Raw genomic sequence first — 15,660 nt, forward strand, 5'->3', positions numbered from 1 at the left:
GTGCTTGGATTTGCTCAAAAATCACTCCCTAGCTAATTGGACAGTTTTGGATCCATTTTCAGGATCAAATTCAAAATCTAACACACCTAAATGCCTCAAAAATGCATTTTAAAATTTTGGAGACTGATGCGATCAAATGCTTGTGAAGCTCAAATCTTTTTGATACTTTGCGATTCTTGGAATTCTTCAACTCTACATTCTTCATGTTTTCAAAACTCATTTTGGAAATATTCAACTAAAGACAACTCTAGTCAAATATGGGTCAAAATTGGTCTTTTGGACATCAGAAGCATGCTAAACTGACTCTGAATCATCTTCTGATCATTCTGATCTCTTCCATATTCTACTGAATCTTGGATTTCTCCAATATCTCTTTATGCTGCCCACATCATATTTCTAGTCTGTCATCTTTTGATTTTGCTCCTGAGGGGGTAGGATGATTACATCATTGAACTAAATGTAACTAAATCTGAATCTCATTGCTTGGGGCATCTCATCACTCAGGGCATCTTGTCCCCCTCTTTCTAGCATCATTGTCATTTGTTTCATTTTTTGATCATTTGATCACATCTTATAACATTTTTGGTTTGAGTTCAGTAGACAGGTATCGGGATAGTCTAAACCCCAAGTCTTGAGAATCAAGCCTCATTTTGGGGATGATTCTAAGACTCATAGTTGGATCTTATCAATCTCAGGTATCTAGGTGTTCTATCTAGATCCTTGAAGGTTAAGCTCCATTCTAGAGATAATCTTCTAAATTCTTATCAATCTCAGGTATTTAGGTGTTCTATTTGGATCCTTAAAGGTCAAGCTTCATTCTAAAGAAACCTTTTAAATGCTTATCAATTTCAGGTATCTAGACATTCTGTCTAGATCCTTAAAAATTACGCCCCATTCTAGAGATAGTCTTTTAAATGCTTATCAATTTTAGGTATCTAGGCATTCTACTTGGATTCCTTGGGAGTAAGCTACGTTCCAAAGATAATCCTTAAAAGCTTATCAATTGGTCTTCATATCATCAACTTTGGAACCAATCTCATCTTCGCATCATGCTTTCTGATTTTCTTTGAATTGAATGTGTTGCTCATCAGACTCATTATTTAATCCCTATAGTATGTACTCATATTAGCCACATTAAACCTATTTGATTTCAATTTAATTTAATCTAAAGTATTCATACTTTATTAAATTAAATTATCTCTTAAGACTAATGTACTATGAAATTAAATTTATTTAATTTAATAAATATGCCTATTTTAATTAATTAAACAAAATTATTCAATTAAATGATGAAGCTACTTCTAATTAATTAAGAAAAGTTATTTAATTAAATGGGAAGCCATTCCAAATTAATTAAATGAAGTTATTTAATTAAATAAGAAAAGTGTCTCTAATTAATTAAATAGAATTATTTAATTAATAAGAAAATATATTTATGGGAGCATATCTCATTTTATTAACTTAAATATCTCTCCAAAATCTCTCTTTAGTTCTAAAAAGGGAAATTCCTAGTTCACTACTGATCAAATTGGAAATGACTCAAATCACTTACTCTGACACTAAAGTCTATCTGAGTTGACTGACTCTTACACTCAGATCTAAGCCAGTTAACTCCATTTGATTTGGGAATCTTCCTTTATGACTGAACTTCATCTTCAATCCTGACTGTTGGTTGAAATCGATCTCAAACACTAGAGGTTTTTAGGTAAGTCTATTTAAGAGACCCTCATCTCTTCATTTTTAGGAGATGAATTAGAATTTGCATTGAATTACTGCCAAATTGCATACTCATTTAAGTTTATTACATTCTCATAGATTTTCAATGTTAGCTTAAATCTCATCTAGATCTAATATGCATACATCTTTAGCATAGTTTCTTTTATATTTTCTTAGACTAGTTTGCATATCTCATTTTAGATTAATTTGCATATTCACATATATTAGTTGTATCTTATTTTCAAATCTTTCATTCTTAGAGGGTCTGGTTGCTTGCACCTCAATTCTGAGGATATCAATAGGCAAAATCCTTTTAGACAGAAGGCAATAGGTCGACTTGTTGAATGATTTTCAAATGTACAATCCAATGTTCATTCCGAGATGAATCCTCATATAAAGACTATGTTGAAGTGTGTGTGTTAGCATAGGCCACAATTCATGCATACACATATCTTATCATTCCATAGCCCATCCTCTACAATTAATTTTTAGTAACATCTACTAGTTGTCCACTAAAGTAATAGTCTTGAAGGATTTAAAAATTAATTTTAAAACACCACAAATAATACACACAAATTTTACATTACGATTTACCATGGAAACTCAATTTTGTAAAAACCACTAGCAACATGTCACCAATTTTCACTCTTCTAAAGTGAGTTCTATTAGGAGCCAACCTTGTTAAAGGTTTACGAACACATTACTAAATGTGAAGTTGTTAAAGGATTTAATCACTTTATTTGGAGCAGCCTTTTTAGTGGAATTTATAACATTCCATTATAATTTTACCCCATTAAAGGATTTACATATGACTATTAGGGCAATATGGATGCTAGATTAAACTTGATGAAAGGATTTCAAATATTGTTTACAATGGTACAATAGACTTTGCATGTATAGATCTTAGTTTGAATCTTAAATGGATTCACTTTCTTTCCTTCATTGTCTTCTTAGTCTTTGATTCTCTTGAAAACCCTACAAGCAATCATTCCCCTTCTCTTCTTAACTCTTCTCAGTCATTTTCTTATATTTTTCAATCAATAACATTGTGAACTATTTTAACCTTAAAACTCTATAGAACATCTCATACACACTGAAATTTTTCTCTTGTACCTACTTAAATAGGAAATTCTAATTTTTTTGCTTAAACATGAGTGTAGATCTTAGGGTTTATGATTATATTTGTCACATACAATGAATCTGATCACAATTTCATTTATTCTCTTATTTTCTAGAAAATTCTCTTGGAATCTATTCCTTATGTCATTGACCTAATCCTAAGCTTGTATTAATTGATCCAACTCATTGATCCTTATCTTCAACAAGCTTTCCATATTCTAATAAATAAACTTAGTCACCTAGAAATTAAGATTTCTCATAAACTATTAAGATGTTGTTCCTCAACCAACACTAGGTTTTGACATTAGGTCTTTAGTGGATTACTTATTCACTAATAAATTTCTTTCTCAACATATATACTAGAACTTGGTTGATAATAATTCTTTTTTAACACTTATTTTTCTTGGCTTGTTCTTGTACTTGGTCGATACTAGCATCACTTGGCATAAACTTCATATTCCCTAATCCTCTACCCTATTACTCGATCAAGCCTATGCATTTGATCTATCCTTGATCATATCTTCAGGGCTTCAGTATTTCAATCTTCTATACTGGTCACATGATTTAAACAATTACTGTATCTTGTTAGAATCCAACTAATCAATTGTGTGTTTGCAGTTTCCTTTTCATAACTCAACCTTTACTCTAGATACCTTTGTTATAAATAAATTTCCAAATCCTCTTCATCAATCAAATATATATGACACTTAGATCATATAGAGAATTGTATCACCAATAGGTTTGACATAAATGATAATAAAACAATTATTCTAGTTGTAGTTTTGAAAAAAAATGAACAAGGATGATTATACTAATAATAGTCTAAAATATAGGGGAAATAATTCCAATCATTTCCATGATCAAAATAATATATATCAAAGAAGAAGAGGCAGACGACAAGGATGTAGAAGAGAAGGTTTGCATGAAAAATGTTTTTGGTATAGAGAAGAAGGGCATATAGTAGTTGAATGCTCCCATCACCAAGGAAGGATAGATCAGAGAATAGAAGGCTAGGCCAAAGCTACACATGTTAATGAAGATGCCAAATCATCTGATTCTAAAGATGTTGAAAGAGGAGAAGTCTTAGTTAATAAGAGATTCTTATTCAGTGGAGAGAATGAACCTAATCAAAGAAGGCATTTTTTTTGCACCAGGTGAATATGTGAAGATAAGTGATATGATGTGATTGTTTATGGTGGAAGTACTAACAATATGGTGTAAGAAAAGATGGTCACAAAGTTAAATCTCAAGAGGGAGAAACACCCATATCCATATTGTATTGCCTAGGTGTAGGATGACCACAAGGTCATGGTCAATGAGCAGTTTCTAGTGAAGTTCAATATTGGAAGCTACTCAAATGAGGTGCTTTTTCCTATCATACTTATGGACATATGTCATATGTTTCTTGCTAGGTAGTGAGAGTTTGACAAACATGATGGGTGTACTTACACTCTGAGAAAGATGGAGTTAAATATAAGTTGAAGCCATTGAAGGAGAGAGAAGAAAATATATGTAGTTCTTATAGAATATGTTTTCTTGATGGAAAGGATTTTCTCCAAGGTATGAGACATGAGAATATGATTTTTTCTATAAACCCAAAAGATGGTAAAGAAGAAGTAAAGGAGGTAAGTGTAGAAGTTGCAGATTTGTTGGGGTAGTTTCCAAATATTGTGTCAAAGAATGTGACTGATAGATTACCCCTATTGAGAAATATCAGTCACTAGATAGATTTTATTCTAGGAGCTAGTTTTCCAAACAAGGTAGAGAATAGAATATCATTATTAGAAAGTGAAGAGTTGAATAGACAAGTGCATGAGTTATTGTAGAAGGGGTTGATTCGAGAGAGTATGAGTCCATGTGTTGTACAAGAAATATTAGCACCAAAAAAGAATAAATAGTATAGGGTGGGAAGATATTCATGGGCTACCAAAAAGATCACAATAAACTAAATATTTTTATTTTCATGGATGATATTATGTATTGTTTGAGTGGAGTTGTGTATTTCACAATGATAGATCTTAAGAGTGGGTACCATCAGATCTACATCAAAGAAGAAGATGAGTAGAATAATTCCTTCAAGATAAGAAAATGATTGTATGAGTGGTTAGTAATGTCTTTTGGGATACTAATGTACCAAGAACTTTCATGAGAATCATGAATGAGGCACTGAAGGATTTTTTGGGTATGTTTGTCATTTTTTATCAAGGTCATATATTGATATTCAGTAAGACATTAGAGGATCATTTTATGTACATTCATAAGGTGTTTGATAAGTTGAGGGAAGAAAAACTACTGATAAACCTAAGGAAATGTAGTTTTGTGAAGAATGAGTTGTTGTATTTGGGATTTTTAGTATCAATAGAAGGTCTAAAAATTGACCTTGAGAAAGTGAATGCAATCCTTAAATGAGATACTCTGAGGAGTGCAATAGAGGTAAGATGTTTCCATGGGGTAGCTATATTTTAAAGAAAGTTTATTAGAGGTTTTGGCAATATTTCTAGGCCTTTGACTGAAACTATGAGAAGTGATAGGAAAGAATTTAAGTGGATTATAGGATAAAACAAGAGTTTTAATATGTTGAAACAAAAAGTTATAGAGTAGCCCATTTTAGCACTTTGATATTTTACAAGGTGTTTCAAGTAGACTATGATGCTAGTGGTACTGCAATAGGAGTTGTTTTGACCCAAGATGGTAGACATGTTTCACATTTCAATGAGGAGGTGACTAATGCCAAAAGAAAATATTATGTTTATGACCAAGAATTTTATGCTATAGTTAACACATTAAAAAAGTGGAGACACTATCTTCTACCTCAAGATTTTGTTTTGAATAGTGATTATCAATCTTTGCAATATTTTAATTTTCAACAAAAATTGAACCAAATGCATTTGAAGTGGGCTGAGTTTTTGTAGAGTTATAGATTTGTTTGAAACACAAGATTGGAAAGTATAATAGAGTTATAGATTCTCTTAGTAGAAGAAAACTTTTGCTAACAAAGATGCAAATTGAGGTGGTTGGGTTCAAGAAGCTCAAGAATTTGTATCCATAGAATCTTAATTTTGGCAAATCTTGGAAGGCATGTCAGAACCTATTACACTTGATAGAATGAAGTGGTTGATTTTTTATAATCCAAGATGATGTGTTGTTCAAAGGATGTAAATTGTGCATTCTTAGAAGTTACATGATAGAGAATCTCATCAAGGGGAAGTATAGTTGAGGGTGTTGGGGCTCAAAATTGAAACCCTAATTTTAAGTATCATTCTAAATTTTGAGTCAATTTGATCCCCTATAAGTGCATTTAATGGACATGTACCTAGTCATCATTTTGAGGCCTATGAAGTGTTTCATGTTTCTAACACTTTACATTTAGTATATGCATGCATCCCATGATGAAAAATTTCCATTCCAAGTCATTTGGTGAAGTTTTATTTTGAGTATTGTTCAAATTTGTATTTTTTCCTAAGTGTCATAGCAATAGGAAGCCTAGTTTTCAATTGAATATCTTGCACATGGTAAAGTTTCATGACTCGCCACTTTGGGAGTGTTTAGTATGCATATCAAAGAACCTATGTTTTAGATTTCACATCATTTTGATATGTTTTTCTAGGTTTTGAATACCTCAAATTTGGTTGTTTTCTATTGTCATGTTCATGCAAATTGTTTAGAATTCTAAGAACCCTGTTTGACTAGTTATAACTTTGACCTAGTTTACCAAAATGATAAAATTCATTTTGCATTGTACTCTAGGGGTCAGACACTTTCTATATTCTTGATTGCACTAATGATGAATCTATTTGACTAGTTTTCAAATTTCCAAATGCAATTTTTGAAGTTTTACTGGTGTCTAAAAGTGTAGATTGATCAGTAGCCTAGTTTGGGATTTGCAACACTGAATCTATGATAGATGATACAAAATGGATTTTACCACTATGTTATACTCTAAAACTATTTTTAGTATCCTAATTAAATTCATGATGAATCTATCTACACACTTTCCCAGGTCCATTCCATTTATAAAAATTGTTATTTTGTTAGTGTCTCCAATTCTGCAATTATGAGTATCCCACTTTGGCCACTTGCTAAATGTGCCTAGTTATTTTTCATGAGCCCAAATCATAGATTTATACTCTCCTCATGATAGTAAAATAATGCCCTATTTTTTGGGCCCCCAAGTTTCTATTTGACCTATTTTGAAGCCAAAACGAAATGTATTTTATTGTTTTCTAACATGTTTGTTTGCAGGTAGTTTTAAGAGGCAAATTCAATGCACAAAAGATTTAGTATGTCAGATCTTAGATCTTAGTCAGATGCTTTGGTTATTTTTTAAAGCCAACATATAGGCCTCACTATTAGAAAATCATAGTTTGCAAGAACAAGGCGAAATTAGTTTTAAATGGTGATTCAATAGTTAGATTTGATTTTAATTAGTGCTAGATGATTAATTTTTTAGTTTGGAGGGTTAGGTGTTTTAGTTCAATTTTTTTTTTAGATGATCCCACTAAGGGCCCCAACTATTTTCAACAAACTAATGAGATATTGGGGATTAAATGTGCTTGAAAAGATAGATTCTAATGATCTTATTTATTAAGATATAGCATTGGATTATCATAATGATATGATATTCAAGATCTTCCTTGAAGTATAACATGTTATGATTTTCATTATTGGGATGTGGCCAAGTTCTAAAGGAAACAATGTATCACCATGGTGTTATAGTGTCAATTGGACATAAATTTTATGACAATTAATCTAGGTATAATTTGTGAAGACAAGGGAGTTACCTTTTTCATGAATACAAATGTGGGTACTAATCTCATTTTTTCTTCATCACCATTGGATGTTGTGGCTATTCTCAAAGAAAAATAAGGAATGGGCATTTCATTTGCATCTTCATTTTGATAGTGAAATTGTTTGGTGAATAAACGCATTTCATATCACCTTTGCCAATGGAAAGCTAACAACTAATAGAGAAGTTAATTACTTGACTCTCTGAAGCTAGCAACATTAAAAATGAACTTTTTCATGGTTTTCTTCATGCCAGTGTGAACACAAGGTGGTCTTCCTAAACTTTTGCATAGAGGTAGCAACCCGAATTTCCAACTAATCCGAGCTACTTTGAGATATGTCTATCAAATGTTTAAAGCTACAATAGTTCCTCTAAAATGTTAAACTAAAAATAAGTGAAGTATTTTTTTTTTTCTTGAATTTTTTGTTTGAAGTATTAAATTGTTGAGTGAGAGATGGTTGTTAAATAGAAAAACATGGTTAGGAGAATGAGGTTATGTTTCTTTTTCCACAAACGAAGCCCAAATATATGTAGATAGAAATGCATCGACATATGTGCCAACAAGTGCATGTGTGGGTCCTTTGACTTTGTTAGTTATGCTATGCATGGATGTCACTTTCAATTTGGGGAGGGAAATTAGATGAAGTTATTTTTAAGAGTAGCATCACTGATGAGTCATCCATCCATTGTATCTAGTTGTTGACAACAAAAGGAATTTGGGTCATCTATTATTTTGGAAAAGTCATCTTCAAAAGGAATTGAAGATGTTGATGGGTGGTGGTGCTCTTAAGGAATAGAGAAAGGGTATAGTGAATGTATAGACCAAGGAGGAATATAGTGCATGGTGATTGTTGATCATATTTTACTAAGAATGGGTGAAGAAAATGAATAGAAGATCCATTTGATCATCACCAACAATCAAGATCATACTTTATGTTGATTTTGTCTCAAGGTTTTAGTCCCACATTGACTAGGCATTGATATTTTTAAGTCCTTTTGAGAAAGCACCTTCACATTGCAAATGTCAAAAGGCATGACCTTATGGACAAAGAGGCAACTCGTGTATTTTCCTTGGATAGTTGGTGGACATTAATGTATTTTTGAATAGTTAGACTTGTGACTGGATGATGAAATGGATCAAAGTGAAAAAGGTAAAAAATTTACATGTGGCACTTAGGTGGACTAGTAGTAGAATGGAACATGGCATAGATTTTGAGGAAGTGTGATGTGGGAAGTTCCAAGATTGACTTTGCATGATTGCAACATGTGGCACAATCAATGACTATCACTTTCCCATATTACAAAGGTGAAAGGAAGTTAACTAAAGTGGGAAAGTGACATGCCAATGTGTCATAATGGGCCTTAATGATGGTGTTATAGTTTTGATCAATTAGGAAATGCCACGTGGTGGGGCACCTAGTAAGCTGATGATATGGTAGTGACTGTGAATAAGGAACTCTATTCAGAGGCCACCATGGGGAGATGTGTCAAATGATATGTAAAAATTAGTGGACCAATCAGAAGGTTCCACATGGTGACTAGGTGACAATGACTATGTGAGTATGGATGATTGAGGTGTTGCCACATGTCACAAGCGGTCAACCAAGTTTGACCTAGATTTAGGGATGAGAGGAAAATTCAAAGTGCAAAAAATACATTTATTATTATTTTCTCTTTGAATCAACATCCAAGATCATTTAAATATTTTGAGATTATATTAGAAAGTTCTAACTTTAGACCAAATTAAATATTTTCAATCAAAATATAGACTTGAGAACAAGTCAAGAACTTGATTATCAAATGGATCTCTTGGGCATTTCTATTAAGCTAACATATGACTATCGTATATTAACAGAAAGGTTACTGAATGTAATTTCTATATTTGTACTTTATTTTTGCATAGGAAGAAATATGTGTGATATATTCAATGTTTCGTCTGAGGTACCCATTTTTCAATTATATTTTGGTATGGCGGTTTAGTCTTGGTTTCAAGTGAAACGATGAATTGAGTTATGCCAAAGTTAGTGGAGATGTAGTTGGTGATGTTTTTCACATCCAAATGAGTTTAGTAAAGAATTTATTATCATTTTAGATGCATATCTAATTTTTTTATTAGAGTAAGGGTTCACATTACTTGGATAAGATATTTTGAGTTTGTTGAAGCACAATGATGAGATTGCATTAAGAGTTCACTTGTAGAGAGAAGAGAGAAGCTTTTTAGTAGTGAGGGATGGAGATTCAAGTGGACATGTGTCACTTTGAGATTAGATCCAAGATTTATGTTCTTTCCAATGTCTTTCTTTCTCTAGGGTTGGTTCTTGTTCTTGGATTTTTTCCACTACTATGATACTACAAGGTTGATTCCCTTTTATTGGAAGGTTTCCTAGATTTGTGATTCCACCATTCTTCAACATTCTCTCTTGTATGAATAGTAATAATAAAGCTAATATATATAGTTCTAGTCTATTTAGTGGTTTCATGAGTTATTTACATGCATCTTAAGTGTATTTTTTCAAAGAAATGAATACAAGGAACAACAAACTCTTTGTTTCATTCTAATTCTCATCTTCTATCTCTATTATTTGCAATGTTTTGTTGTTTTAGAGCAAAGAACTTAAACCCATTTGTAGCACCTTAAAGTTGTATGTCTTGACAGGTTTATTATTAGAACAAAGATCCAAGTAATTGCTTACTTATCTTGATAGCATTGCTGGTTACATGAGAAGGATATTTCATGAGTATGAGGGTTTTATGAACATTGTTGTTTGATTCACAAAGTGATAGGATAGATCTGATATCTTGAAGTATGGAATATATCATTGGTATCATGGATGTATATTTTTTATTTGCAAAATTAGCCAATAGATAAGGCACTAATCAATTATAGGATTAAAACCGGTTTTTGTTGTTGCAATTTTGGGTTTTGGTGATATCAAACTTTAATCAATTATCCTTTTCCCTTTCTAATTAAGAGTTGAAAGGATGCCCTCACTCAACTTGGGGATTTCATAGGATTTAATTTTTTACAGCATGCTTTTGTCATTGCATAAGTATAGGATAAATAAGGGTTTTATCTACTTTATAAGATTTAGATTGTATGCTTTCAAAACTAGTACCATATAAAAGAATCTGAGGTTCACCCACCTAGGTTTTGCAGAGCTTGAAGAATGAGAAGGAGGATAGCCTTATAGTTGGCCACAGTGTCTAAATAAGTATGTTGAGTATGGGAATTAGCCACCCCTAGCTATATCTATTCCTATCATTGGGTTATTGAAAACATATTAGTTCAAAAGCCAACAAAAGATTAACTAGCCACTTTGGTAGAGATAAGACAATTGCTTTGGTTTCTTAGAATTATTATTGGCTATAGTTCCAAAAATATGTGAAGAGGTTTGTGTAGAGTTTCAGAGTATGTCTGATGGAAAGAGGATTATGGTAGAATATTGGGTTGTTTTAGCCATTACCTATACTAGAGAAGTTGTTGGAGGATGTAGCATGGATTTTGTTCTTAGTTAACCAAGAAAAAAGTGAGGGCTTGATTCAATATTTGTTGTGGTTGACATTTTTTCAAAAATGACACATTTCATTCCTTGCAAGAAGACTAGTGATGTTCTTCATGTGACAAAGTTGTTTTTTAGAGAAGTGGTCAGACTACATGGTCTGCCAAAAATTATAGTTTTAGATCAAGATGCCATTTTTTAAAATTATTTCTAGCATACATTATGGAAGTCTTTGAAGACAAATTCAAAGTTCAGTTCATCAAATTATCCACAAACTAATGGATAAACCAAAGTTGTGATAAGAGTTTGTGGAATTTTTTGATATATTTGATTGGAGACAAGCAAAAGGATTGGATTTTTATTTGACCACAAATGTAATTTTCATGTAATAATTATGTCAAAAAGAGTACTATTAAATCACCCTTCTAGATTGTATATGGGATTAGTCCTAGATATGCTTTTAAATTGAGACAACTAGATAAAGGAGAAATAACTAGTGCTCAAGTGGAAGATTTTACTAAACATTTCAAGAACATCCATGAGCAGGTGAAGATGAAAATTACTAAGATGAATATATAATAAAAAGCTAAGGTTGATGTGAAAAGGAGGTATAAGGGATTTCAGATTGGAGATGATGTTATGGTTCATTTGGGAAATGATCATTTTCTAGTGGGTACATATAATAAGCTAAAAATGAAGAAGTTTGGACTACATAAGATAGTCAAAATATATGATTCTAAAAATGCCTATGAGGTAAAGTTTCCTATTGAACTGAGTATTTTACCAATATTTAACATTTTAGATTTGACAAAGTATTATGAAGGAGGTGATGGAGATAAAGTTGCAAAAGTGTAGTGAATTACTCTAGTAGCTAGTTCAATGATAAAAGAGATTGAAGGGATAGTGGATAGTGGTGTTGGAAAAAGTACAAGAAACATAACTTATGAAGAGTACCTAGTCAAATAGAAAGAGAGACTAGTAGATGACTCATCATGGCTATAAAGGGAGGACATTAAGTATCTTGGTTTTAATCTGAATACCTAAGATCAATTTTGAATCCTAGGTGTAAGAGCAATCTTACATCACACAAAATATTTCTTTTTTGTTTCTTAAATAAGGGTTGTCTTAGTGAAGATTTATTGTCTCTAAAGTCATGTTTCTTATTAAGTTAGGCATACATCCTTGAAGTGTCCTAATTTTAGTGGTGTATGTTCATCTTGGATATATTAGCCTACTAGTTGAGTATCAGTGACATATCATAAGTATTCATGAAGTTATTGCAATTTTTTAGTGTGAAAATTTAGTATAAAATATTTAGGCTCATTATTGAAGACAATAGAGGCCCCACATGGGCTCCAAAATGGGGTCAAATAGAGGTTGTGTAAGTTGGGCCTTGGAGATTAGAAGTTGTGGATTCCAAAAACAAGTATAATAGCCAATTACAGAAATAGTTCAAAAGTTATGGCCTTTCAAAGTTGAGTTGATACATATTTCCAAAATAAATGTCAAAGGTATCAAGCCAACTCTATTTGTAGGTTTATAGTTAGTCAATCTCAAGGGTTAGGGTTTGATGTCTAGAAACTTCCTAGGTGGTTTAAAAATTTCCATTTAAGGAATTCCTATACATTATCTAGGACAACTTTGGATAATAGTTTGTAGCTCTGTGTTGAAAATGATTTTAAGGAAGGCACCCAGGGGAATTTTCATATTACATTTCAAAATTCTATAATTCCATATTTTTAGTGATAATAAGAGCTCATATTTTATTCTCACAAATTGATTTTATTTCTTTATTTCTATTATGTGTTTGTGGTACTAAGGAGAACCTTTCATCACAACTCCAATATCTTGTTTGTCAAGTAGTTAAAATTTTCATGAGAGTATTGATTCTTTGATACCAATTGTTCAAAATCTAATAGGGAAAGTAAGATAATGAGAGGGGGTGGGAAGGTAAATTAGGTTCTAAGAAAGTTTAACACTTCAAGAATGTATCAAATCTAATAGGTCTTCACCATAAACCCTTATCTCACTAATTTCATAAATTAAATTAACACTCACTGTAATGCATAATTATATATAGCATCTAATATTATGAATATATCACAAACATGTAAAATATCTCATAACATATGGACACAAAGATTTGGTTATGAAAAAATCCTCCAAGGTGAAGGTATAACTATAATGGGGATGACTATAATCTCCTGCCCAAAGATCCTTGGACCACTAGGATAAAACATTCACTAAATAATTATTTTCTTAAGATAAGTTACTTAACAACAAGAAAAAGTAACCAAGTGCAAGAATCAAACTTTAGAACAAGGTAATGAGAATATGGAACATGGCTAAACTCACATGTTCACCTACACCAACAGAATTCTTACAAACACTTCCAAAGATCTCCAAGCTCTAACATGTAACTCACAAACCAAAGATCACATGAATCATGAGAATATACTAATGGGATGTTCTATTTAAACCTCAAGTAAAAGTTCCTATCATGGTAGAAAAATAAGTCCATATCTACTAATCATCACATAATTGAGAATCACAAGTAGAGACCAACACCGACCATGTAGAAGATTAGGGCTCAAAGTTACAACCACTAATCTACTAAAAACCATGTTGAAAGATAAATGATGACTCCTAAAATTTGTCTTAGTCTAAATTTTTGAAGGCCTGAAATTTTTGAGAATCTTTATCTTAACTCGAGGAGGCTTGGAACTTATCTCAAATGAATTATCAACTTATACTTAAATGATATATTTTAAAAACCATAGAAAATATGTTGAACTAGGAAGGTGTACAACCCTAAAGGGTACCCAAAACACCTTTCAACTCTAAACCAAAAAGTCCAAAGATACCTGTAGTTTTCCCAAGTAGGGTTTTGCAAGAAATTAGGTGACAATTTACAATATCTAGGCGATATTTCTTACTATAGCCAAGAAATTTTTTTTTCATAGGTGATACTTCTTAGTATGGCCAAGTGATAATTCTCAATATGGCTAGGGGATACTTCACCAATATTGTACAATATTTGTAATTACTATGGTGGGATACTTTCTTTTGTATCACCCAATGCTGAAAAATATTGTCCAAGTTCAAAACTAGAAAGAAAAATGAAAATTCTAGAAGGAAAACAAGGTAAAAAAACTCCACACTAGGGAGTGTCAGAACCATTGTAGTTGGGGATATGTCACTCAAAAGAATTATATACATGACATCATGCAATAGGAACTAGAAAACATCAACCCATACAATCCATAATAACATATGAGGGAACTTGTGGAAAGTTTCATTGCAATGTACATACATGGTTCATAAACTAAACATCATAAGAAGAAAAACATAAAAATATAAGCATTGACACAACTAAAGCTCATGTGTGGTTCCTCCCAATCATAATAGCATCATAATACCTAAATACTCTTGCCATCTCCCATGTATAACATCTCAAACTATAAAATAGATAGTTAGAGTTGTCTTATGAGGGAGTTAGTACTACAAATGTAACTAACACCATAATAACAAGAAGATCTAACATGCTAATCCATCAAAGCATAGATACTCCAACTAGTAGTGAATCACATCATCTCATCATATGCTATAACATCATAATAAAGGAATGTGTCAAATGAAACTAACATCATATAAAGATGATATCCATACATTCTAAATAAAGAATAAATCACAATGAAACATATTCCAAAAACCTAAAATACCAAGTGAACATTAAGCATCGGTCTCAACTGGAAAATAAACCATCTTTGTTCACCAGGCCCTAGCAATGGTATAGTTAGCTACACCTCCCAACCAGGTGAAAACCATAGGTCCACTCCTACCATGTTGATGGTGATAATGATCCAACCATAAGCACACATAAAGAAAATGTCCATGGCTAACACTCATGCCAGATAGTAAAGATGATTGAAACCAAGACCATGAGACAATGCAAGTGGAATAGGTCTTGGTCAGACACTCTATGGGTCAACTATGTAGGGACTCATTGGAGGGTAAGTAGCATGGGATCAAGTAGCCCAAGCTAGTATTGTGTAACATCAACTCCTTGGAGAGGTGCATGCATTATGTCCTTGGACTTAACTAGGTTACCACATATCAAGTGTCCTCTAACTAAACTGGGTGCTCACTTTACTTTTTATTATCTTAGATTTATTACATTGTAATTATTTAAATATTAATTATTAAAAAAATCTTCATGTCAACCCTCTAGGAGAAAGTCACCAAGGTTGCGAGAGAAGCTGTAGTGCCTCTCCCATTTGACTTCTATAAGTCATCCTCCTAGATGCAACCTTATTGATCTTTTGTTGTGATGGATCATGATTGTGACCATGAGTGGTCTACACCGTAGAGGTGATTTGATGTATCTTTTTGTATCAATTGCTTTGATTATGCTTATGGCTGATTTATGAGATTATGATTTAATTTATGGTTCACTGAGGTTTGTGCCAGTAATTACCAGGATCGATGTGGTATCATGAGGTTGTTCTGTGATTACCCTGAGATGTGTACAAAGATTGC

Source organism: Cupressus sempervirens, chromosome 6, assembly GCF_028749045.1.
Source record: "Cupressus sempervirens isolate cs-2001-9-10 chromosome 6, ASM2874904v1, whole genome shotgun sequence".
Lineage (NCBI taxonomy): Eukaryota > Viridiplantae > Streptophyta > Pinopsida > Cupressales > Cupressaceae > Cupressus > Cupressus sempervirens.